The 25911-nt window shown below is 44.9% G+C and overlaps 1 protein-coding gene across 3 annotated transcripts in view; it reads right to left on the bottom strand.

Moving 5' to 3' along the window:
* The window catches only part of PLPPR1 (phospholipid phosphatase related 1), a 134724-nt gene extending 111507 nt beyond the window's left edge, over positions 1 to 23217 (bottom strand). For all 3 annotated transcript variants that reach the window (XM_072860639.1, XM_072860637.1, XM_072860636.1), the window contains exon 1: positions 22965 to 23217. The gene's annotated coding sequence lies outside the window, so the exon portion shown is untranslated. The remainder of the gene's footprint in view (positions 1 to 22964) is intronic.
* Between the last annotated feature and the right edge of the window lie 2694 nt (positions 23218 to 25911).

The raw sequence follows: 25911 nt of genomic DNA, 5'->3' as shown, positions 1-25911 counted from the left end.
CTCCTCTGCTCGGCCGGGGGTTTTGCCCTTTCTTCCATTCGTTTTGGCAGCCACGCCCGTGGCTGAGGGGCTGGAGCCATCTGGAACGGGCCATGACCAGCCCTGGGCATCCCCCAGCAGAGACACTGACACTGATCTCCCTTCAGCAGAGAGCCTGAAACTGAGCGGAGACTGACACAGATTTATCTAGGTATTACAAAGGATAGGACTGAGGGGGAGAGGGGAAGGAAAAAAAAATCAAGCTGACTGTTGCAAGGCTTGTTTGCAAGGGACGTTAGCGTATTTTGTCAGCTAAACCACGCAGCTATTTGCACGCAGGTCAGATCCCAGTAGGAAGGGAGGAACCAGCAGTTCCTGACCTACTCACTCCCTGGCCTTAGGCTTTGAGGGCATTGATTCATGCCCATCGTCCCTGCCAGGGCTCGCAGGGAGAAAAGGGCAGGCAGCCTGCCCCACCGCTGCCCCGGCTCTCTCACCCTTCTCCCATTCCCCATCCACTGGTCCCAGGAAATCCTTCCCAAAGCTGGAGACGGGACAGGTCAACAACCTCCTTGCTCTCTTGCAGCTCAGCGAGATGGAAGAAATTGCATTACCCCTGAATAAGGAGAAACAGGTGACATGTCTTCAAGGCACAGAGAAAACGATAATTTTCTTTCTGTTGATGCTGAAGACATATGCTGAATACGCTGAGTTTCAGTTATATTCAACAAGGAAAAGAAAAAAAGACAACTAAAAAGTTATGTCTCTGTCATTAAAGAAGAGACATTTCCTCAGGTCACTGCACCGCTGCTGGATTTGACAAAAACGATGCTGGCGTGAGCAGGCAGGTAAACAGGAGCTGCAGATTTGCAGAAGGTAGAACTGGCCAAAATAAGGGCTGCAGCCGCTGAGGCAGCTGCTCTGTCTGACCTGTACCCATGGAGGCTGGCGATGCCTGTGCTGCCCTAATGAGGACTGCAGAGGAGCCTGGAAGTTTTGCTTTTGACCTCATTCACTGACTTCAAGGGAACTGGGGTCTCCTATTAAGGATTCACATTGCAACAGGCTGCCTTCTTCACCTCCTAACAAGCACTTACTTGAAAAGCCAAGGAATGGATTAACACTGCAGCTTTATTCACAAAGGATTCTTGTGTGGTATTAAAGGCAAGATGATTTGCAATACAACTGCATGGAACGTCTGGACTGATTCCAATAGTAAGACTAAGACTGCACGACAAGTGAGTTTGGGTTGACCTGAAGAACTCTTCATTCAAACCAAATCCAATTTTCAGCCACAGCTAGAAATGATTAATAAAATGTCTCTTAGTGTTAACTCTCAAAGAAAAGGCAGTAAAAACTAACAGAAGATGATAGCACTCTCCTTGGTTTTGCTAGCTCTGCCATTTACAAAGGTCATAATTGAAGAAACAAACACGGTTTTGATGCACCCATTTAAGTCCGGTGACACCATCACAAAGTTTAAAGTTAGGATGTGTTCAAGTAGTTTGTTAAACTTAATATATAGTTAGCATGTCAGTATGCCATACTCTAAGCACCACAATATTTTATGCTATTACTTGACAGTGAATACCTTTTGTCAGAGGTCTTTCTTCTGACAATACTGTGCTGGCTATTGCATTTAGCATGCAGGGATTTCAGATCTCTCTCTCTCCACTCATTGCTATGATGTCTGAGCTCTTGGTTCAGGCTTCCCTTATGAATGGTTAAGAATCAGACAGTCTAATATGACAGTGACAATGCTTCCCTATTGTGACAATGCTTCTCTACATAGGATTTTCTACAGCACTAGGCTTAAACTCTTCATTCACTGACACCCGTACAAACTGCACCATCAGTTGCTACGCGAGGAAGGTTAGGCCAAGGCTGTATGCTTCAGAAAACCTTGCCCACAAAGCCCCAGCGCATGCTCAAGTGACAGCACTGTGAGTGGCAACCCAAAGCACTCTTTCCCACTGTTCAGATGAAATAATGCCTCCAAGACTATAGGCAGGCTTCTGCACACTCACATGGCTGTGAGTCTGCAACAAACAGTGTTTCTAAATCAATTTCAGTGCTTAATCTGAAAGGCCTGGCTTTAAACACACCTGATTTACAGTTTTTCAGACATACTGATGTTTGAGTAAGAGACAAGAAAACCTTTTTGTCACCCTGTTACTTTGCAAATGCAAACCAGAGACTGGTTGGAAATAAAAACAGAATAGCCAGTGCTCCATTCTGGGCGTTTTGTCTCTGGCTGTAAATCAGGCTGGCCCCAAATCATTTGGGATTTGTTTACGAGGAGGTCACATCAGAGGTGATTACATACTCCCGCTTGTGGATTATAAGGACAGGCCTTTTGTGATCTGAAGAACAAGGTGAGGACAGCAATTAGATCTCCATCGTAGTCAAGCTCCAGGCATAAGCACACAAAACACCAGAAAACAAAACCACTTTCATATGTGCCAACACATGAAACTTGTTTCTCCACTGAGCCTTAGGGTTCACTGGACCTAAGAAGAGTTCACCCAGGCAGGCAGCCTCACAACCCTATAATGGACATTTTGGTCTCCCCGCCCTCCCTGAACAGTGCTGTCCTCCTTCCTTCCCTGCCCCGGAGGGGGGAAAGAACATGCCCTCTGACACAAGACCGAAGATGTCCAACTACTGCTAGTCCTGCTGTGCCACCACGCAACCGCCACACGAAGCCACACTTCTCTCTCATTGTTGAATTTGCACGTAGGGTTGCTCTTCTTAACCTAGATCCCGGCTGAGCATAGACGGGTCCTTTGCCCGCATGTCAGGCCATTTACAAGCTGTCTGCCTCTTCTGCCACTGGAAACGTTAGTGGCTGCTGATGTCATGCTTATGGCTCCTTAACAGCAAGATAATATAAACATCTCGAGAGCAGGAGGTGCTTGCTTCCCTTCCAGGGTTAAAACCCTCTGTTGACAGCCTTCCTTCCCTGTCTGCACCAAGCAAACCTCTGAAGAGGCACAAAACATTAAGTCCATGTCCTCATTAGTATTTCTTAACATAGAACAAAGGTTTCCCACAGAACCTTTTAGTTGTGATTAATGCTGTGAAGACATTGGTAGGCAAAGCTTGGCCAGGCAAAAAAAGCACAAAACATTTTTCATGGATGTCACCTCCAATTCAAAGACAAATTCACTGCAGCTATTTCCCTGTCTCTCCCTGCTCATGTGGTTCTCTCTCTAGTGAATTAAAGCCTAGTAAAAATATGCTTGCTTTTCTCCTCTGTACACAGAAATCACATCCAACTTGGGAAGTCCTTGGACTGAAATGGTTGGAGGTGAAAGAATGATATAAAGAAGTACTGTGTATGTGCCATTCCAGGCAGCATGGTACCCTTTCCTGGATGCCTTACTGCATTATGTGGATGTAGTCTGGCGAAGAACCCTGAACCACCAAAGAAAATGATTGCAGCTCCAGATGGAAATTGTTTTTCAGGTGGTCAGTTTTTAAACAACAGAATGCTTTCTACAGAAAGCAAAACATTTATGTTCCAAAAAGCCATTACACAAAAAATATTTTTTACATCAGAAAGGCCAACTTTGTGCCTTTGAACAGTCTAGAATACTCATCAGTGTTCATTAAAAAAACCTTGCATGTAGCACTCTCACTTTAACAGCAGAGCAAGTGAGTTTTGCATATGTGGTTTCTGGAAGCAAGAAGCAGTGGGACAAGAAGGAAGAATAAGACAGAGCAGTAGCATCAACAAAAGCAAAGTCATCAGGAGAACAGCCAGCAGAAGCAGTTAGTTTTTATCTGTATCTTGTGTGGGGGATGGACATCTATTTGCTAGGATAGAATAAAATGATCAGGCAGGAGAAAATCCAACTTCCAATACATGCTTTCAGTCTGTGCATGCATCCACCAGTGGCACTCTGGGCTAATGAGACTTTTAACCTCACCTTCTGCCACCTGTGTTGCAACTACTTTGCAATTTCACATACCCTACACTACTTAACAGTCTAGCTTCTTTTTAAAGCGACAGCTGTTGGATTCATGTGTTACTATTAGGAAGGTGAAATTATGCAAGTTCTCTAACTCACATTTGCAGGGACAATGCTCAATAACAGAAACCCTAGAGAACGTGAAAAAAGCCAAAGAAAATCCAGCTGAAAAAAAGGAATCTGTTCTAACTCTTTAAGTTCCCAGCGCAAAATCTAGCAGCTATAAGCTGCAAAATCTTGCAGCTAACAAGTCTACCCAGATAAAATCAATAACCACATCTTCCTTATTGTCTGTAGAGTATGAAGACATTCTCCCTTCCGTGTGTCCTCATGACTGCTTGCAAGCTAAGACACTGGTAGCAACTCCTTTTTTCAGAGGCCAAAACCTATGAAGATAGCTCTCAACTACCATTGAAAGACTAGGATACCCACAACTTAGCAAGGTCGGAGGCAGAGTTAGGAGCTGAGCCTGTGCTTCTGAAGTTGTAGGGCATTATTTTGATCACCACATCTATTCTTCCTTCTCCCAGACAGATACAGATTACCATTCCCTGAGATCTCCTTTCTGTTCAACGAAGCCAAGTATGAATGAGGGAATGGAGGGGCTCTACAAGGAACAGTTTTCTGCTTAACTGGTCTCTGTACAGTATCACAGGTCTATCTGGACACAACTGGAACAGGAAACACAGCCTAGGCTACCTCTACACTATGCAAGTCACCAGAGCTTGTAGCCTCCTCTTTTTACATATCTCAATTTCTTTGCAACTAAGAATATAGTCTTAGAGAGTTCCTTAAATAAGGTTTTAGATAGAAAAAAATACAAGAAGTTAAAGGAAATAACAGCAGGTAAAAAAGCACCCTACCATTTACATAGATTTTTAGGTTTGGTTTTGATAAATCCATGCAGTCAAGACTCAGAGCCTATACATGGAAGCCAACGGGAGTTCACCTGTGCTAGGCATCAAGAGATTAACATGACATGTTAGGGATTCTTAAAAACATAATATATGTCATCATAAGCATAATGCAGAATACATAATGGAGATGAAATTCAACCCTGCTGGGAACAGGAAGCAACCCCAATCCAGCCAAGGTAAAAAAATTTCAGCAGCAGAGCTCTACAATGGAGACTATAAAACAGCTGGACCAGAGAATAAGGCAGTTCAGTGGGTCTAGTGAGTCTGATGGATGGTTAGAAGAATAAAGAGGACAACAGGACAGAGAGCAAGATACTGAATCTCAGAAATGGAATTTGTATTGAAACTGAGAATAGCCCGAGTGCATACCACCACTCTCAGGCATCCACCTGAGTGAAGGAACCAGTGCATCAAATACGGGGCCCCAGATGGCATCTTATCACCCAGTGCCCTGTGTGAGTCAGTGGTCTAATCTCAATCACCTGAAGTCTAACTGGATCAAACCCTTGCTTTCCCCTCCATTTGGTTTTCCTAGCTTCTCTTCTTATACAGCCCAAGGCTTCATCTGATGTTAATGCTTGTATTTCACACTGAAACATGAGATTTTCTTTCACCTCTTGCCAAGTGGCTCTACAAATGCACCACTCAGACAGCAACAAACAACATTTTTGGTTTAAACCACTCCTTTAACCCTGTGTGTTATAGAAGATGGCTGAATATGGACCAGCAGCTTTTAGAAAGACACTGTGAATTTCTGACAAACACACTTCTATATGACACTCAAAGGTTAAGTTATGTTCAGATACAAGATTTTATTATTATCTATATACTTAAAAGTGAGTGCCACGCTGCTTATCTCTGTCTTGCTCAGACAACACAGAAACTTCCAAAATAGTTAGCCAAATGAACAACCTCATGCAAGAAGATATTTAAAGAACTGATTAAATCAAGCAGTTATTCCTTGGGGACTGACGAAAGTGGATAGTAAATAATTTACCTGATGCTATAAGCCTTCCCTGCAAACCTTCTCATTCCCTCTCACAAAAATATTACCACACCTGCTTTCTTCTTCTTCACAAACCTGTTAGGGCCAGGTACAGCTCTTGGATCCTCAGGGCTGTACTCTCTACTGATTAAACTGGTAGAGCTTCAATGAAGCCAGGGTTTTGTTCCTGACTGAGATTTGGGCCTTTATCAATTAACTGAAAAATTTCAAGTCCTCACCAAGGAGCAAATTAGCTACATGCCCTTTCAATGGTTTTCATCATGGATGGAGCAAACCTGCTTTTCTACTTGCTAGCTTGCAAAGCAATGCCAGTCATGAAGCTTGCCAAAAAGGAGGAAACATTTATTTTAAAGTTAAGCAAGCATAATGGATTAGACTTCAAGGGTCCGATACAGTCCAAGGTGTGTTGAATTGCAAGCTAAATGTTGGTCTCTAACATCCAGTGGTGCCATCACTGTCAAAAAAGAAAGTTGACCAGAAATAGCATTCAGATGACCTTCAAGGGCTGCCGTACCGTTGCTGATGGCTTAAATCACGGTAGAGCAGGTGACAAAATTCACCTCTAGGTGACTGGCTCCTGCATTCACCATGCTCTTGGGCCAGTGTCCTCTCTGCAAGTTTCCGGGGTCTAATTCTTGACGTTGACATTTTAAAACTTGTGCTTAGCCATGATGCAGCCTGGTGGGCTCTCATTCCTACAAACACCACCATTTCCCAGGCAGGTGCATTTAGAGCAGCTCTAGGGCTGGGGCTGCTTTGAGCAGTGTCCTCAAACTAGCTGTTCTCCTGCCTGATGAGCAGGCCCAGCGACTGAGGGACATGCTTACAGCACACTGAAGCTGCACAGAGAGCTGAGAAAGGGTTTTGGAGATATGGCTGCTCTGTTTCCACCTCAAATCACACACTGCACGCTGCCTTTGGTTGAGATGGCCTGTATTCAAGGCAGTGGCAGGCAGGTGAAGTTTCAACTCAGTTCTCCCACCTCCCAGATGAAGGCTCCCACCACCATCCTATGTGGATACTCAACGCAACGGCGGTGACACAAAAAAGGTCACTGGTAGAGTCCAACCATCAGCTTTTCACTAGTGCTATCGCCTGTCCAGGGAAATGTAACTACAGGGGCCCTAGTTCCCAAGCTCGGCGTGACTTCGTGTAGCACCGCACGGCTTTGCACACAACCACCTGCAGGTACCGCGGGCTGTCCCCACGTCAACCACCCAAGCAACTTCAGCTCTCACACATGCACCTGAACCAGGTTTGCGGTACCTCCTGGGATGCTACCAAAACCACCCAAGCACACAGAAATGAACAGAAACTGCAACCGAGAAGCTTGAACTCTCTGAAAAACCGCATTTCTAAAACCAATAATCTCACCTCTAAGCTTCTGGCTGGCTGCAGGAATATTTCCTGTGAAACATTTGTAGGGGTGATGAAAAGGGTGAAGAAGCACTGCTACTCTTTAGAGAGAGATAGTCGTACATCACCAAAACAGTCATCACTGGTGCCGCCTTCTCTCTTTTGGCTTTAGGGAAGCAAAGGGCACCCAGATCTTGCTTCGTCTGACTCCTATAGACCACCCACTGTGACTGTGGTGAAATAGAAATGTTTCACGGCATAAGTGAGATACATTATAGACGACAACTTTGCTATCACTCTAAAAGAGCGGCAATGCAAATAAATCTATACTGCAAAGCACGAAGGACATAAGAGGTTAGCTTTGATGCCTTTTCAGAGAGAGTCAAAGTAAGAGGGTAGAAGGTTAGAGCAGCGAGAGGGTTCAGGGTGAGGTTGTAACAGAGACAAAATGAATCCCATGGCATAGGCAAGTGAAAGCCATTAGAGAATGCAAAGGGCTAAATTCTGCTCTTCTTTACACGCCTTCAAATAGATTATACAGATGCAAGTGTCAGCAGAGCGTGGCCCTGCATGTCCAGCCGGGCTTGCGTGCGGTTGCGGTTGTAGAAGGTGGATCTTGATTGGCAGCAGAAAACAACATTCACAGAGCTAGCCCTCGTGGGGCTGCCGGAGAAAGGTCAAAGAGCAGGCTTTCAGACAAAAAAGGAAAACACATCCTCAAAAGGAACAGCAGACATGATAAGAAACTTAAGTGTCAGGATATTCTCCCACCTTTTATCCAAAGATCACAGGCCTTCGAGAGGAGAGGCAATTTAACTGCCACTGGTCAATACTTCTACATGAAGCATGTGTTCATGTGAAGAGTGGTATGACAATCACGTCCACTAATTTAACAGCCTTATGATAAAGAAGGAAATCTGCTACTTAGGAATACACCCTTGTGCTAGAGAAAATCTATCAGAGAAAACTGTATGGCACATGATCAAATATCACATAATACTGATTGTTTTCTAAATTTCAAATTCTTACCATTTCTTCCTTTTCATCATGCACAGAGGGGAACTACATTTCAGTTTAATGTACTGGGTTTAAAAATACATGCATTAAAAGAATACTAAAGTTGGCTTTTTTTTTTTTTCCATTTTGACCATGGAAATGGTCCTTTCCTCAAAACCCATTTTTCAAAACCATTCTAAAAAGGAGTATAGCTTCTTTAAAAAAAAAAGACAAAGCAATTGACCTTAAAAATCTTTTTTTTTTCCTTACAGTTTTGAGAAAGAAAACATCTATAATTGGCATATCTCATTAACAAACTCAGCTATGCTATGATAGTAATAAGTGGGTAGCGAAGTGAGACTAACATTTTAATTAAGTCCGTTTCATTTCTAGGCTAATTTTCTTTATATTATGTGAACCTTTGAGGGTTACAGAAGCCTGTCCTATGGTCAAAGGCATGCTAAAAACACCATTCCTCAGCCAAGTCTCTCTCAGTTACATGCCCACTGCTTTTGTTGAGAGCATTTTAACTCTTTTATCCAGTCTCTCCCTTTCCATCTGGATCTAGACAAAACATAGCACTTGTAGCAACCTATCTCAAGGCCCTGGCTTCTTCAAGCTCGGAAAGACTACATTATGATTGATCTTCCCAGGCACCCTCTTCAGGATGCTGCTTATTAGGCAGGTAGTTACTGGAAATGCGAGCAGCTTGGACACCCGATCTGTATCCACTCAGCAGTAGATAAGCTGCACTTCCAACCACAGATGTCGGCGCTGGTATAAAGGCATCAGAGCAGTCACATATCACACTCAATATCCCACCTGACCGCAGCAGCCTCCAGGTGCTCAGCGGATGGTAGCAGACTGCAGGATAATAAACTTACCTACAGCTTCTTCCTAGTCCCTGGACAGAGAGGTCCAGACAGACAGACGGAGACTCATGACCTAAATGCATCAGAGTACTCATCCCTTCCACTTCTGTCAACCTAATGTATATCCCCACCATTTGCTTTCTGGCCAAATCACCAAGAAGTGAAACTTCCTGAAGAAGTCTGTGGGTGTTAGCAGCTCTTCAATGTAAGACTACACATTTGAGCAAGCTCCAGGTCTTTTTTTGTGTCAGAAAAGCTAATTTGATTAGATTGTGTTTCCAGTAGGTTGTGAGACTGGGAGACAAGGCTAGCAAAACAGAGTGGAAGGTGACAGAAAAAAAAGACAAGCACATACTGAGGGCTAACTCAAAACAGCCAAATACACATTTGGCTAGAAGAGAAGTGCCTTAATAAATTGGTGTTCATTGCATGTCAGCATGCACAGCCTAAGTGCTCATAAACAAACACAAGAACTGTACTGTGAAACTGTCCCCTGAAAAACATTTGAAATCAAGGCAAGATAGTCTATTTATTTTTTATTTTAGGCATTAGCCATTTTTGTGGCTTTTGTGGTTTCATGTTAAGCAAGATAAAACTTAAGTTCTGGGGAGGGGGTTACAGCACTTGCAAACACTGGGTCAAACCTTGGTCCCAGTGAATCAGTAGAAGCTTTGCCATTAAGTTAAAGAGAATCAAAGATCTATCAAATTCTATGAAAAACAATGCAACAGTAAGGGGAAAGGTGGTCTGAGAAATCTCTTGCAGCATAGCTTCTCCAAAATGTGAATGAGTTGACATAAAAAGCTCTAGCATTTAACTTGAAATGTGGATACCCAAAGATTTCAGTTTGCAATTTATTTTTTGTTTCTATTTCATTTTCAGGGCTGTAACAATGGCCAAGATGGGAGTTGAGACTTCATTAGCAGAATGAAGATTTCTAAAAAATGAACAATTTTTAAGTAATACAGCCATTAGAAACAGTTTGAGTGCCTGCATTAATCACTGCTTAACCTGAGCAAACCAGGAATGAGAGAAAAACTCAATTCCTTTCTATTTGGCTTAATTTCACTCCACTCAGTCCACCCAAAGCTGTGTTGTACATAAAACTTAGGCTACCTGCACAGGGTTATATTTCACCTTTCACATGCCACATGCCATCCTCTCCTATAAACCTGTATAACTCCGCTGGCTGCAACAAACCAGGGTATTGTCAACAGATCAGTACCATGAACTGTACCTTCGTGCATAGACAGAAAGAGAGGGGAATGAGACCTATGCCTCTCTGAAGATACTTGGAAAGCTTAGATACCTTTTTAGAGGATGTTCCTGAGACTAGACGTACATTACAGGGTTTAAAAGACCAGCGAATGAAACTACCTGCCTGCTTGCACAGGAGGTCAAACCAGGAGCATGTTCCACGCGCAGAAGCAGAGGAGAGCTAAAACTGCTGTAGACACACTAGTAAGAAGCTGTATGGCCTTAATCCTGATATAACAGCTCTGCAGTATAGGACTGGTTTAGAGATACGACATTCTGTGTTAACATACGCATGAGTACAGACCCCAGGACCAAGTGGGGGGATCCCATCTTCTGCTCAGCCTGGAAGGTATAAAGAAAAAGGGATGGCAACAGAGACCAAGTCTCATTCCTGTAATACTTGTCAACAACAACTGATGCTCACAGAACCACTACCATTTACACCATTTCATTCCCTTCCTTCTCCACCTCCACTTTACATCATATCACTTGCCTTCTGCCCTGAAAGTCCAGCTATATCTGTGGTAACTCATATTCATCATACATGGATACACAGTGCATATATTAAATGTGGAGTTTTGCACTACTTTCAGCTACACCCTCCCAGCACCTCAGCATTTGTTTGCAAGCTGTCACTGCTCGACTGTTCAGCTACTGTTTACAGCAGACTGATAAAACAGGGCACGAACTGTTTCTGCTACACTAATGCAGAGGGAGAGAGAAGTTTTGAAAATCAGTTTCTAATTCCTATCTGTCACTCACCTGAACTGAAATCTTTCTACTACCTCCTGCGCTCCACAACTCATCAGCAAAACCTTCCAGCAGAAGAATTGTTTGAAGGCTTAAAAGCAAATCATTTTAAAAAGTATCAATCGTGAATCACTGATGATTTGACCAAAACTTTGAGTCTCTCTCTCAGGCTGTTAAGGCTTAAAACAAACTCAAAACTGCAATTACTACCAAGAATGCCTTAACTAATACTTGCAATCAATCTCAGTTTACTTTCCTGGCATAGTGCAGTTACTGAGGAAGTTTCAGTTTCCTCCTTCTGTCACCATCACCGGTAGATGAAATCAAAATTATAAGAGACAAAAGTAAATAAGGATTGAGAAGACCAGTACATTAAGGAAGGCCAAGGCTAGACACCCAAGCAAGGTCAGAGAACACCAGACTCCTCTGGTAACCAAGCTGGGAACAAACCTGCAAAGGACCTGACTCCTGCCAGCCAGGCTGTTGAAGGCTTTGCCACTGAATACATACGAGTAAACAAATCCTAGACCAGTTGCATGACTCACAGAGTCACACCAGAGTAGTCATATAAAGCAGAAAAAGCTTGCAGTTAAGGTACATGAAATCTTGTTGAGGAGGATGAAGGAGATGAACATGACTGGTTTGAGTCCTGAGATGGACACATGTGGCTTCAGGGCAAAGGGCATGGACAGAGGAGAAAAACCAGCTTTTTCTATTACAAGAGGATGGAGAAGGTGGCAAGGGACAAAGAACCACACAAAGAAAATGCCCAGGCCTGAGGTCTGGGAAGACTGGGGTATCCTGACCTCTTATCATCTCTCTTTCTCTCTGCCCAGGGAGCCATTCAATGCCAATCAAAACCCATTTAGGTATTGACACTACGTCTTCATTGAGGCGCAGAATACAAAAATATCAAAATGTGCTTTTCGGTCCTGTGGTTTGATATGAGCTTTACCTGAAACACTCACTGTGCTCTCTCTGTTCTGATTAACATACCATTTACTGCCTGACTCATTCACCTCTCCTCGCAAAACAGTGTAGATTTTATTCCTGCCTTTCCATTGCCCTTGTTGAAAGCTTTATAATAGAGACAAATACTTTTCCCTTTTTCCTTTTTTTTTTTTTTTTTAATTACCTGCATCATTGACTGGCTTCTGCTGAAGATCACCAAGCTAAATGAAATTCTACAAGCGGTAATACTCAGTATTTTGCTACGGCTATCTATCCCTACCTTGAATAACAAGGAAGAGGAATGGCAGTTTTAAATGATTGCTTTCTATTGTTCCACAATACAGTAAGGTTTTTTAAAATCATCCCACATCACATCATTGCAAACAGCAAGCGTGCTCTCTGTGCAGTCCATGGTGACATTTAGTATGAGACCTGTGTAATGGGATTTAAAGCTGAGCAGCTGTTTTGCTAGCCCTGTATACCACGGCAAACACCTTGGAATCAGGAATCAGCATGATCTTGGCAGGAATTTAGCAGCCAGACAAATACTTATCAAGAGAATAATAAAAAGTAGCCTCTACTCAACAAATCTTTCTGTTCTTTCGACAACTACCATTTTTTAAGTCCCCCTGTCTGTGGAACTCATGTCACTCACACTTACAAGCTTATTTCCCTCCTCCATAAAAGGAGTAATGCTACCAAACATCTGCTCTCTGGTGCATGCATTTTAGATCTGTGAAGCCATTTCACTGAGTTATTCAGCCAAGAACCCCATCAATAACTTTGGGCCAGATTAAGTCATCTTTAAGGACTGTGAGATACATCCATCAGAACAAGTCTCTGACAGCAGCAGAAACTGTCTCTACTGTATAAATGAAGCCAGGGGAGGAATTCTTCTTAAGATAAATGAAGCCTTACCATTATAAAAGGATGGCAACATTAATAATTTAAGAAAGTGTTATGAAGATGTTAGTTTCCTAAGAAGAAATGACTGAAGAAGACAGGGTTGTATGTTAGCCAAGGTGAGTTCTGGTAAGCAAATGAAGACTTACAGAAAAAAAAACAGTCTGTCCTAAAACGTTAATCAAGTAGCTATTTCTAATATCAAAAAATAACGTCTTAAAATACTTTTAAAAAAACCAAAACAAATTGCAAATTTGGTCAGAAATTTCCTTCCTGATAATGCTACACTGAAGTCCACAATGGAAAACTTCAGTCACTGGGTGTGTATCATCATCATCATCGCCATATTCTCCTAAGGAAAGCAGCATATTCTCCCCTTTGGATGTCAGTCTCTCTTTACAGTGCTACATCAGCCAGAGACCAAAGAGAAAGTGCTGTCCTAAGAGGGCACTGACATCGTGGACTAACATCTTCAGCTACTGCCAGGAGTGTGGCAATGAGCAACACAGTAATTTTCAAAGCGAGTATCTCCCATCACGCAGTTCAACAGTGTAAGTCAGGGTAATGATGATCTGCGCATTGACGCTATCCCGGACATGGATGAGTAATACAAATTTCAAAGTCATGTCCTGAAGGAACAACGTATTCCAACTTTTGTCCTAACTACAGATCACCAGGAATGGTACTAACATCCACCCCTAAGTTAACTTGTCTAACCTGAGAGAGAATACAGTTTGTGTCAGCTACTAATTAATACTATCAATTAATTATTTTCAAATAACATCAGTTATCTGATAATAATTAAACTTTTTTTCAGCACTGAAAGAATGTTTATAGGGCTGATGGGTTGAAAGACATTACAGGATGAGCTCCTTCTTGAAATTGATTAGTTGATCTCGTAAGAGCTTTGTTTTTCCTTTGAGCACCCTAGTGGTGTTGATTCCAAAGACATGAGCATTTGATTGGATAAATGACTGAAGATTAATTGCAGATCATTATGTACTGGAAAATACAGGCTATCATGCCAGGAAATGCAGAGCTATCAGTATTGAAAAAATGTCAGCAAGTTTATTTACCATTTCCTTGACCTATATATTCCTATTTAGAGAACAAAGCCAGCAGGAGCACAATAAGGTCAATGATATTTACTAATTTTTTGCCATTCCAGACAGGGCCTCTTTCTGTCACTCTTTGTTTAGCCTGGCATTAATATTTCTTCATGCAAATGGCTTATTCATGACTCTTGTGGTGATCAGAAATGAGGTCTGATGTCATGCTTAAGCAACAAGATTGTTACAGGTTTTTACCAAAAAAAAGCGCCTCAGTCTTTTATTTCAAGAGCTGTTACAGAGTGGCAGGAAAATCTGTCTTTGGTGGTCCCTTTTCTGTAGGGACAAATGCAGTCACTTCCTGGGGAATCACAGGCAATACTAAATAAATGCAACCCATGCAATTCACACCACTGCTACTCCGTTGAATAGCAGCTCTGTGCTTTTCCTTCTCTTAAAGGAACTGGGGAATCCAAAGGAAAGAGCAGGGGAGGGGCTTGGGGACATGCTTTTGGTCAACAACTCCAGCAGGTAGTTTCAAAATTGAACTCTGGGTAAATAAAAGACATCTTTTTACGAAAAGAAACTGCAAACCATAAAGAGATAAAACAGTGGTACAAAGCAAACAAAGTATTTCATTCTGTCTGAAATGACACCGTGTTTTCTTCCTGTTAGCAAGAAAAACAGGTTATGGCTTTGGTCATTCCTGATTCCCTGCTCTCCTACTTTACCTCTTATTTCTATCATAGAACCACAGACTCAAGAAAATCTCTATAACAATCCCATTAATGAACACAGATATGTACACAAACAGAATTACTAGACATAGGGGACCTTCACTGGATCCTTAATCTCTTGTTACTTCAAGCTCCACATCCCTTCTCTTACTGTAGATACCCAAATCAAAAGTAGAATCTTCTCTGCCAAACTCAAGACACTACACAACACAGAAAAACAGATAAACCCTCACCCCCTCAGCTGGAAATAAACAAAGAAAACAAAAAACCTAATGCAACTCAAAATGGTGGATCATTTTATGTTTGCAATTTCAAGTAAATATAAAACTAACCCTCAAAAAACCAGCTCTACAGCAAAAAAAAATTTTGTATGCATAAAATTTCTGCTCAATGTTTTGGGCCAAAACTTTTCAGAACTGAGTAATTTTTGGCAGAAATCTGTATGTTCCAGAATTTTTATTTTGCTATGGAAACTGCCTGCATAAGAGAAACAAAGGCATAGACCAGCCAGTTCTAGTCAAAATTTCCTCCACTTTCATACAAATCATACAAGTGAATGATTGGCATATAGTCGTTGAACAGCTTCTCCTTAAAGATCATTCCTTGTAGCACAGACACTGCTTTTCTTGCTGAACACCTGTGAATTAGTTAAATTCTGCAACTGCCTTGCATAATCTGTTAGCTGATGCAAGTCGTACGCAGTCCAGCTCCAATATCCCCTAAGTGAGCTGAACTCGGTGACAGCCCGTGGGTGGGCCAGGTGCTGTTTTGCTTATGTGAATTACATCTCCTCTAGGACGGGTGGCAGGACAGATTAATGTGGCCTTATGCTATCTCTGCGTTGCCATCACAGCTTCTGTAAAAAGCTCAAGTGGAGTATCACCAAACCTCTCATTTTCTGTCCTTTCAGTTGCCTCTGTCCTTATCTAACCTAAGATATCTGAAAATTTCCAAGTTGTTTCTCAGACACCTGGGTCACTGGCTTCACGCAGAGGGCACGCATGAGAGCAGAAGCAGATGTACTATATGTGACAACCCCACATAAACAATGGCCTCTCTCCATTCACTGCTGTAGCGGTGCCTGAAATGATTATGTACCAACGATTTTTCTCTGGTGTTTTTGGCAGCCTCACAGTAGCAATGTGGCTGCAGTGCACAACCCGTGACCCACCTCTAGTTTCCCCAATACCACAGGCTGCTACAAAGGGCTGCCCTCTGTCTGATGCTCATCGGCACAGAAAACCAACCTGTGACCGCACAGCCGGGACACCACTTATGTCTGCATACCGTGTCTGCATTTGGAGTACACAGCCCCGTGCGGCGAGCAAGTAGCAGGGTCTCAATGAAAGCCTCAGGAAGCTGGGTATTTCTTGAATGGTATCTTATTTTTCTGGTATTTTATTTGCCAAAAGACATTACCTGCTCCTAATAGCTTTCATGACTGACAAATTGTGTTACATCTTTTCATGTAACAAATAACATTCACTGTATTCTCAAGATAATTGAGACTAATTTGCCTGAGTGATGCAAGGATGTGAAACCTTTATCAGTTTGTGGCTTACATTTGCACTGGGGAGTCCTGAAATTCCCTTGACTCAGCCCAGTGTTAGAAGCGTAACACTGGAGACTGGTGTCTTCTGACGGGCCTCGTCCTGCTCTTAAGAAACATACCAACTCTCACCACACATTTCTTAAGGTGGACCCCTTTCTACGAGCAACTCAAATCCCTGAATACCCCAGTTGCAAAGATGATCCACTGTCAATGAGTTTTTCACACCCAGTTCTTTAAAATCTGTTCCACTTTCAGCTTGGTAGATTACAGACAACGGTTCTGCAACCTAGCGAAGGTTTTGAGCTACCTGACATATCTCTCAGTCACACCAAAAAGATGTGCAGACACTCCTGTTCAACACGCATGTGCATTTTCCCTCCTCTGTCGACAGTGTTCCAGCATGGTGACTGATAAGACAACTCCCCAGGGTACCTCTTCATCAGGAGCACAGTCGTGCTCAGAGTGGCCAGCAGGCATGATCCTCACAAAGAAACAAACGGCACTTTGGGGCACTGTGCAGTCTACTGGGGTCATCATCCCACAGCCCTGCATTTTGTAGGCTTCCCTGTCCTTCCCTGCTTGTCCTCAGGTCTGCTTGCTGAACTGGCACGGCATTTCACCAGCAGGGCCAAGGCCACTCTGAGAGGTAGGAAAGAGTTTTAGCATAGGAGAGCACGAGTTTGTACAGCAGGTTTAGTCTGTGAGAGGGCAAGATTCCTCCTACATGAGACTGTGTAAACAGTTCTTCTGGCTTCATTTATCCAAACACGGCACTGCCATCAGAACTATGTTATTCTGACAGGTTACTGATCGTGTTTCGTTGGTATTACAAGCTTCAAGCACAAAGAAGCGTGATTTAGGTGTTTTAGGGAAGAAAAGACACACTTGTACAATGACTCTTCATTCCTCCACTACTTTTCCTTTCTCCTGTAAATGGTTCTCATGGGATGCTCCAAAAATCCCAGCTGCGTTTTATGGAATTATACTTTTCAAGTTTCTTTCTAAATATCTCAGTCAATTTAAAAACAAATAGCTAATACAAACTGAGTTTCTCTTCAGTTCATGCATTATTAAACACCCCTCCATGCACAAGGAATGGAAGAAGGGCTGAAATAAGCAGAAAAATAAGTTACCGTAGAAGAGCTACCAGTAATTACTCAGCAAATACAATAAATTATTGTATATGTGGAAATTAAATGTACTTCATTTTGTTGTCAGTGAGTATTTTACAAGCGTGGGTGACAGAAGCATGCAGCAGAATATAAATGTGATACACTGCCTTTTGCAGTATATGTGTTTCCATCAAAGTTGTATTTTTTTCTCCTCCTCCTCTCCTTTTGATTGATTTAAACTGATGGATGGTGAAGCAGGATTCTGAATTCACTCGTGCCTCAGCAAAGCAGTAAAAAGCAGCACAAGAAACATCTATGAAAATTCACGCTGAAATCTCATGCTCCCATTTCAGTTACTGAACAGGGCAGCTCTTCTAACAGCGTCCAGCCCTCAGCTTCTCTAGAAACCCATTAGCTTTGACAAACTCTAAGCAGGCATTCAGGTCCACTCAGGTGAGACCATGCCGGGGACACCAGGCATGAGATTCAGACATGTTTCTTGAGACTTATGCAGCATCTGTCCTCAGAGGGGCTTAGGAATCAGGCTTGGTTTTGCAGTTGTGCAGAGTTCAACTTCAATTTTAAAATCAGTTCCACCTTCTAAGATTGTAATAGTGGACTTAGAGCCATTAATAGTCAGTGTCTCACACACATTTGCCATGAATTCTGCAAACCCTCTTTGTCATCAATAGTAAGAGCCATTAACTCTAAGTGTTGCTCCTCCATAGAGTAACTTCTCTTACCAAAGCATCAGCCCTCCACTTGCTAAAGCACAACAAAGAGAAAATAAAAATCAAAGGAGGGGTGCATTGTCAAGGCTATTTAAACAAATGGCTTAAAGGAGTGGAGGATGTGCAGCAAGGTAACCACTCTATATTGTCATGAATAAAAGTGACACCTTTTTGTACTCCAAATGCAAAGGATGTCCAAGCCCATGGGTAACTTTAAACCTCTATCTTGCAGATACAATTCTGTTAGGTGGCAACGAACGGCATGCCTTTACATTTATGGTGGTCCTCAGATCCCTAGAGGACGTGGTAATCAATGATTAGCACATTTGTGCGCGTGGATGTGCCTTGAAGCTAATTCTCATTCTGGTTAAGATACACGAATAATGCAGCATGAATCCTTCAGAAAAATGGATCAAAACACTGTCTTATACATATAGGCCCATTCTATCCCCATTCCCCCACCTGTGCCACCCCTTTCCGACCAATTATGTCCTCAATCACTCCTGTACAATTTTCACTATAACCAGAAGGGATGGCAGCTGCACAAGACACACCAGACATTGTCATGGGATGTCCTGCACCCCGCACTAGCAAAGTTTGACCCTTTTGAAATAAAACACAGAAACCCACTTGGGTAAGGAAAGTTATCTTGTATTTCAGGAGGATAGACAGACTGTGATCCACTTGCTTATCAGAAAAAAAGGTAGCACAACAAAGATGACCATATGAATGACGCTACCCTCCATTCCCTACAAAGCGTGGAATTGCCCCCATCACTGTTACAGGTGATTCAGGCAGCTACTGACTGTAAGGAGGTCTGACTGTTGACAACACAGACAGGCTGTTCAGCGCTGTTTTGACAGTACACAGGGTACAGGCTACCAACAGAGCAGGTTTTCAAAAAGGGAGGAAATGGGTGAATGGTGACCCCATATCTAACAACCCAGCTAATGACTACTCAGAGTGGATACTGATTCTGTAGCCTCCCTTTTCGAACCCTTGTTCATGCCATCCAATAGACACTGACAGTAGCATGATTTTAACAAAAGCATGAGATTTTCAGAATCAGGACATGCATCGTGAACAACAATGCAACTCACAACTGTTCTCTCAGCTGCTGCCAAGCAAGCATTTCTGAAAAGCACCATGGAAAAGCAAATTTCATCTTGGATATGCATTACCTAAATAGGTAAGAGAGGATATGTGAGCAAGCTGCAGCACCAGCTTCGCACACTTGTAGCAATGAACATGCTGGTTGTTAGTTTTGTGTTTATGCCCCATCTAAACATCTATTAAAAACCTCAAGAGTTGTTCTTCAGAGAACAACTGGGTTTGCAGATCAATGTTTGCACCCAGTCTTTCATGTCTGTGATCAGATTAAAAAAAAAAAAAAAAAAGAGAAAGAAAGATCCAAACAGAAAGAAAACACGGCCCGTGAAGAGTATAGGGCTAAGTCTGCAGAACTCAATGTAATATCAAGCCAGGCTATCTGAAGAGCATGGATTTCCTCCAGAGCTGGGAAATTCAAAGCACAGAGCATCGCAGACCCCCAGTCAGAGCCACAACAGACACTATTCAGCAAGTTCTGGAGAACTAACCTCCTGGCTGCCAATCAAGTTGACAGAACAAAACTGAACCTGTTTAATTCACATGGGAATCTCAACTGGGAATGAATGGACTAAAAACCAAGCAAAGGCCTCAAGACTTAAGCTGTCATAAGCAGGGGTGCTCTCACTTCCTAAGAAACAACCACTCTGATTTCAGTCTCTCCGAACGAGGTGGCACAGCTGATGTCAGCACCCTTGTGTGAAAACTAGCAGAGAACTGATCACGTATCACAGATTTGCTTGGCATAAACCAGTAGAAAGAGAAGAGAGAGGCTCACAAAGGCTTCTGGCATCAGTACTACAGAATTTGTCTTTGTTCTACGTTTATTTTCAGGAAACAATGATGGGGAAGAACAATCCTGAAGACAGATCTTACTCTTGAAGAGTTGCCAACTTAAAAAGTTACATCTTTTGCCATAACTTCAACCAGTACAAGTAGGCCAGCATTAGTGGATTAAAAAAATGTTTCTTTTAAGCATTGATGATATGTAGCTGTTTTCCATTAGAGAAGTTTGGATATCTTGAGAGCCTAGTTCCATGATAAGTGACAATTCCACAATAAAATCCCAGTCAAAGTGATATTCACAATAGGCCCTCCTGAACACAACTGCAAAAACACACTTCCTCCATGCTGTTGTATTATCTGCAGAAACTATTAAGAAGAAAAATTAGAGCACCAGAAAGTAGGCTAATCAGTTCGGCATATTATCTGATGAAGCCACAATTATGGAAATGTTTTCAAATTTAAAAAAATCCATCAAAACAACAAAGTGCATCTAGGCTCCTACCATTGAACAAAGAGGCAGGGAAGAGCGAGCAAAGAAAAAAAATGGAAAGTTTTTCGTGATGATCAAAGCTGTCAAAAAAAATTAAGGTACAATATTAAAAAAAAAAAAGACAGCTGTGATGCAATTGCAAATTCAAAAATCTCCTCCTTTCGCTACTGAACTTCTCAATTCAGTCGAAATACGTCTCCAATTACAGACCCAGCAAAAGGTTCTGTAACTGAGCAGATGTGACTGCATGGCTGAGGAATTAAAGATATGGTTCCCTACCAGCTCTTTCTCTCTTCTGATGTCTCATCAGTAGGAAAAAAACCAGCATGGTTTTTATGGTGTGTGTTGAAAGAGGTTAATAAGCACCAACAACTAGCACAGTTTTGCACAGTAACTCTACATATTCTGAAACAAATTCACATCCACCATCAAAGGAGAAATAGCAGTGAATATCATCCTTGTTGACACACGTGGGTTTAGAATGTTTTTCAGCATCACTGGTTTTCCACCCAGAGTGAGCGTAAGCCAACACTGAAATATGCCACATGAGAGCTAGCAATGAAAGGTGAGGAGGAGAGGAAGGAATACAAATAAATAAAGGGAGGTAGTAGGGAGCTGTTGTCATTGCTCCCAGCACTTGACAGATCCTCAGTTGATGTAAATTTTTTCCTTTTTCCTCCCGTGTCGAGCTTCCAAAGCAGGTTCTTCTCCTGTACAGCACATTCAAACTTACATATGGACAAATGCAGAAAAGACTTCCCCTAAGGTCTTACCCGTCTTTATTTTTAGAAATAACCCCCCAAAAATCACACCTGAGAGTAGTGAGATGACTTTAAAAAGAGGGAGGTCCACAGCAATGCCCTCAGACTAAACTGGATCTTGAAATTCAAAGGCTGAGGGCAGTCACACCGAGCAGCCTCTGCCTCAGAGGTAACCCTGTCTGCAGTGACTCCTCTGGAAACCTTCCTTCCCAAGTGAAGCACAAGAGCCCATTGTACAAAACTGAAAGGTTTTAAAAAAACCTCCTTCCTTGTGCCCAAGTAGAAACAGACAGAAATCTAAGCAGAGCCATGACCTCTGCTTTTCCTCACCATACCCATCTCCTTTGCAATAGGGAGGATGTCACCTGAAGTCCCTGCTCTGTCCCAGGCGTCTTCATGCCCCCACAAAGACCGCATCACGTGCAGAAACAGTACTGTTACTCTTACCCATTTATTTCTTAAGTACACACCCAGAGGGATTAAGAGAACTATTGTAACAACCTCAGATGTCAGCCAGGAAATCTCATCTCACTACCTGCAAGCTTTAAATGACAGCCGATCAAAATGCCTGAATTTTTTTCCTTCTGGTACCACCGAGGTTTTCTAGAGATGCAAAAAGACTCAGAGTCACGTCTCTCAAAACGTCCAAACCTGACAGGGACATTGCATATAGTGACATTTTTGCATCTCTGCTCCAAAGCGTCTTTTCCCTGCATGCAGCGTATCCATCACGCCCTGCTGCAGCATGCAGTCTTCTCCCAAACTACCAACCAACTCCGCAGCACTGCGAGAGACCGGGCGAGAAGAGCACAGCTGGGGAACAGAGTAACAGAAACATGGTGTCCGCCTTCACTGACAACCGTCTCGCCGTGGGCTGCTCGCCGGAATCACCGCTCCGTCCCCGCTCTCGGGGCGAAGACAACCCACGCGTTTTCACTACGGACCCGGTCGCACGGTACCACGGGCTGCCCGGGCAGCGAGCTGGGGCGAGGGGAAGGTGTCTGCTCCCCCGGGGACCCCGAGCCCAGGCACAGCGAGGTGCCAGCCTGCACGGCTCCACCGAGGCGGGCAGCGGAGGCGGCGCAGAGGGACCCCCCTTTGCGGGGGAGGTTCCCGCGTGGAAGGGCGCGTCCGCAGCAGCACGGCGGGGCAAGGGGCGGCCCGGCACCTTCCCGTGGGAGAAGTGCCCCTCCGAAAATGAGCGGCGGTCGCCGCGGCGCTGCCGCCGAGCACGCTCCTCGCCCCAGCCGGCCACCCCTCGTCCTCCGCTCGCCACGTGGCGACCGGCGAGCCCGCACCGGCCCCGCGCGGCCCCTGGCTGGAGCCGGCACCGCGGGCTCTGCCCCCGCACTGCTTCCAGCGCATCCCAGGGATGCCGAGGGTGCGGGAGACAAACCCGTGCGCTCCCGCATCCCAGCCCGTCTCGGCTCGCAGAAACGGGGCGGGGGGGGGGCAGGAAAGCAGCCGCGCCGCCCCGGCTCCCGCAGCCCAAACGTCCCCAGGGCCGTGGGGGGCTCCTGCCGCCGCCCCGAGCCGCCCCCCCGCCCCGGGACCCGGCGCCGCACGGGCGCGCCGGAGGCACCTCCGGCAGCGGGCTCCCGCCCGCCCCCCGCGCCCCGCGCCCGCCCCGGCCCTCCGCACCCCGCGGGGCCCCCCGCACCCGCGCAGCCCGGCTCACCCCGCGGTGCGGCGCGGCAGCCCCGCTACGGGCGGCGGTCTCCATGCGGGCGGGCGGGCAGCGCCCGCCAGCCGGGCATCGTGGTCCGCCCTCCCTCCTCGGCGCGCTGGAGAGGGGCGGGGGCCGGGGACGCCCTCCCTTTTCCTTCGTCTTTTTCACCCCCTCCCGCCCCCGTTTTCTCCCTAACGCTGCCCGGAGGATAACCGGCGCGGCTCCTTCCCCATCGCCCGCCTCTCCTCCTCTGCCTCCCGTGCGCCGGACCCGGCTTCCAGCCCCCCGCCCCGGCTGCGGAGCGGAGGGAGGGGACAGGGGCCGGCCGGGGAGGGGCGGGCGGAGGGGAGGGGAGGGAGCGGGGTCCCCCCGGGCACGGCCGCGGCCGCCCCCCGCTCGGCCCGGCGCTGCCGTGGCCCCGGCGCCCTCCTTTGTGCCGGAGCCATCGGTCCCCGGGGCTTTCCCCGCTCCCACAGGCCGCGGGCGCGGGGAGCAACACGACCCCCCACCCCCGGGACATTTCTACCTGTAATTCGGCAATTGCCAGGCAGAGGCCGGACGCGGTCCGGCAGCCCCCCTCCTGCTATTCCTCCCCCAGCCCCCGCTGTTGTGAGCATACGGCTCCAGCGGCTTCAAACCCAGCATCACCACCGGCCGGACTGCACACCCCCCCAAAAAGAGGGAGGGGGGAGGAGGATGAACCCAGGGAGCAAAGCGAACACACAGAGGGCTGAGATCTGGGTGACCCGTAACAGCGTTGGCGCCCCTAAACCCCAGGGATGCTCTGGGTTAGAGGACCCTGGCAGCCTGGAGCACAGGCCGTGCCAATGGCAGCAGCGTGGGACCAAGGCCTTGGCATCACTGGCGTGCTTCCTTCCCCATGCCTCATCAAGCACGCACAGGGCACAGGGGACCGGGCAGGACTGCTGACCAAGATTGCTGTGCAGCCTTGTGGGCCCATACTCAAAAACTGTGCATTGCCCCATCCACCTGAGCAGCTCTTGCTGTGCAGGAGCTGCCGGGCTACTCTGAACTCTCAGTACCCGGCATAACCTGTCCTCAACAAACTAGCACTTACGAGCTCAATGAGAACACCGAGAGAGTAGCTTGCGCTTACTCTGCATTAGGCTCAGATTTGCCTCCAAGTCACAGATGTGTTCTCACAAGTGCGAATGGTACCAACTATTTATACGTAAGCCAAATTCCTAGTTGGCAGGGCAAAGAAAAGGTCACCCAGGAGTTATTCTACTGCAAATGAGTGCAGAGTCCTGGCTTCCCGTAAGTATGTGAAGTCCTCTTGCCAATATGACTTAATTGTAAAATTGAAAAAAACAGCATCCACAAGCTAGAGTAAATCATGAAAGCAAATTTTTTATCTGTGGAGCAATGGAGCTTCGTTCCTCAGTTGCCAAGGTAGCTGCAGAAGCGTTACCCCCCATTTCACAGATGGGGAGTGCAGTGCCACACAGCAGTGAGGTGACTTGCCCAAGATCACCAGAAAGCCCAGACTGTTTGCATCTCACCAGCACACACTGTGGGCCACGTGGACTGAGGGGCACAAGCAGACAAGTAGTGGAAAGTTATCCACTTAAGGCTGGGAAGTACTAAGTTTTGTCTGCTGCAATGCAGAGGAAAACATATTTGTGTATCCAGAGCCCTTTTCCTTTGTAAGACATCAGGAGCACAGGCACAGCCCACCGAAGGTGTCTCAGTTGCGTGCAAGAGGTATTCCTGTTCGTTTAAGCAGTGCAACAGCAAGGGCAGCATTGGTCTGATCATACCCAAAGACTGATATTTGTCAAACAGATCAATCAAGTTAAGTTAATTTGAAGAACGACTGCTTGGCAACTAACATGAAAATCTCTTCTTTGCAGCTTCACATCTCTGCATTTTCATCTTTTCCTTCACATCTCTTCGTAAGAGAAGTGGCATCTACTGTCCTTGGTGTATGTGGAGAAGGCAGAGGGAAACCAAAATACCAACATGCCATTCTGCTGTTTCCCCAGTTTGCATCACCAGCAAGCCTAGCAGAAGTAGAGCAGGAAGGCAGGATTTGTTTTTCCTCCTGCTTTTTGGTCATATGGATTTCTGACCTGCTTGTCATTTCAGGGAAGCTCAGTAGGGCATGAGGTTTTCCTTCCTAGTGTGGGTGTTGTATGGCTTGCGTGGAGCTACAGCAGTAGCAACAAGGGCTATTTTTAGCCTAAAGTAGGCCAGGCAGTTCCAGAAGACATATTGATAGGAAGAACATTTGAGAACAAAACAAGCAAACAAAAGACAAAACAAACTGAGAAATGTAAACAAGAATCATTTTTTACCAGAAGCACTTGCTAAATAGTAAACATGTAGAAACTGGATCCTCTGTCTCAGGAGACATGACCCCACCCCACAAAAACCAAACAAATGCAACCTCTGAACAGTATGTGTTGCCTTCAGAACAACCAAAGTACCTTGTTTTAGCGCCCTACATCTGGACTGGGATTTTTAGAGATACCCAATTCAGCAGTTTTCAGCATGCATTCATTTCCCAGAAAAAGCATACCTAGTCTGGTAATTTAAATAGATATTAATCTCCTTCCTAGAGTTTGATACCCATCTATGTTTTGAGTCAGAGTGTAGCTGGTACCCAAAATGCATTGAAACTGGTTGCCCATCTTGCTGGGAGAATACCTGCCCACATTAGTTAGTGAAAGCCTGTGGGCAAGGTGCTGCTCTCTGTGCAGCTCTCTACAGTAGGCAGAAAAAAGAGGTAAGGATATGTACTATAGAAGAAACATTCATTTTCTTACTGCTAAAAGCAACAAATTTTAGTTTTCGATCAACGATAATTCAGTGGAGGGCACAGATCTCTGTCAGCTCCTTCATCTAGTATTGGAGTTGGAAGAATAGATTGCAATAATTAGAAGTAAATCTTCACGGGAGAATGAGTGTAACGACATTCACTACAACCACATGT

This window comes from Ciconia boyciana, chromosome 4 (assembly GCF_034638445.1).
Source record: "Ciconia boyciana chromosome 4, ASM3463844v1, whole genome shotgun sequence".
In the NCBI taxonomy this organism is placed as follows: Eukaryota; Metazoa; Chordata; class Aves; order Ciconiiformes; family Ciconiidae; genus Ciconia; species Ciconia boyciana.
The sequence above is the reverse complement of the archived record's forward strand: the minus strand, read 5'-3'. Positions and strand labels throughout refer to the sequence as shown.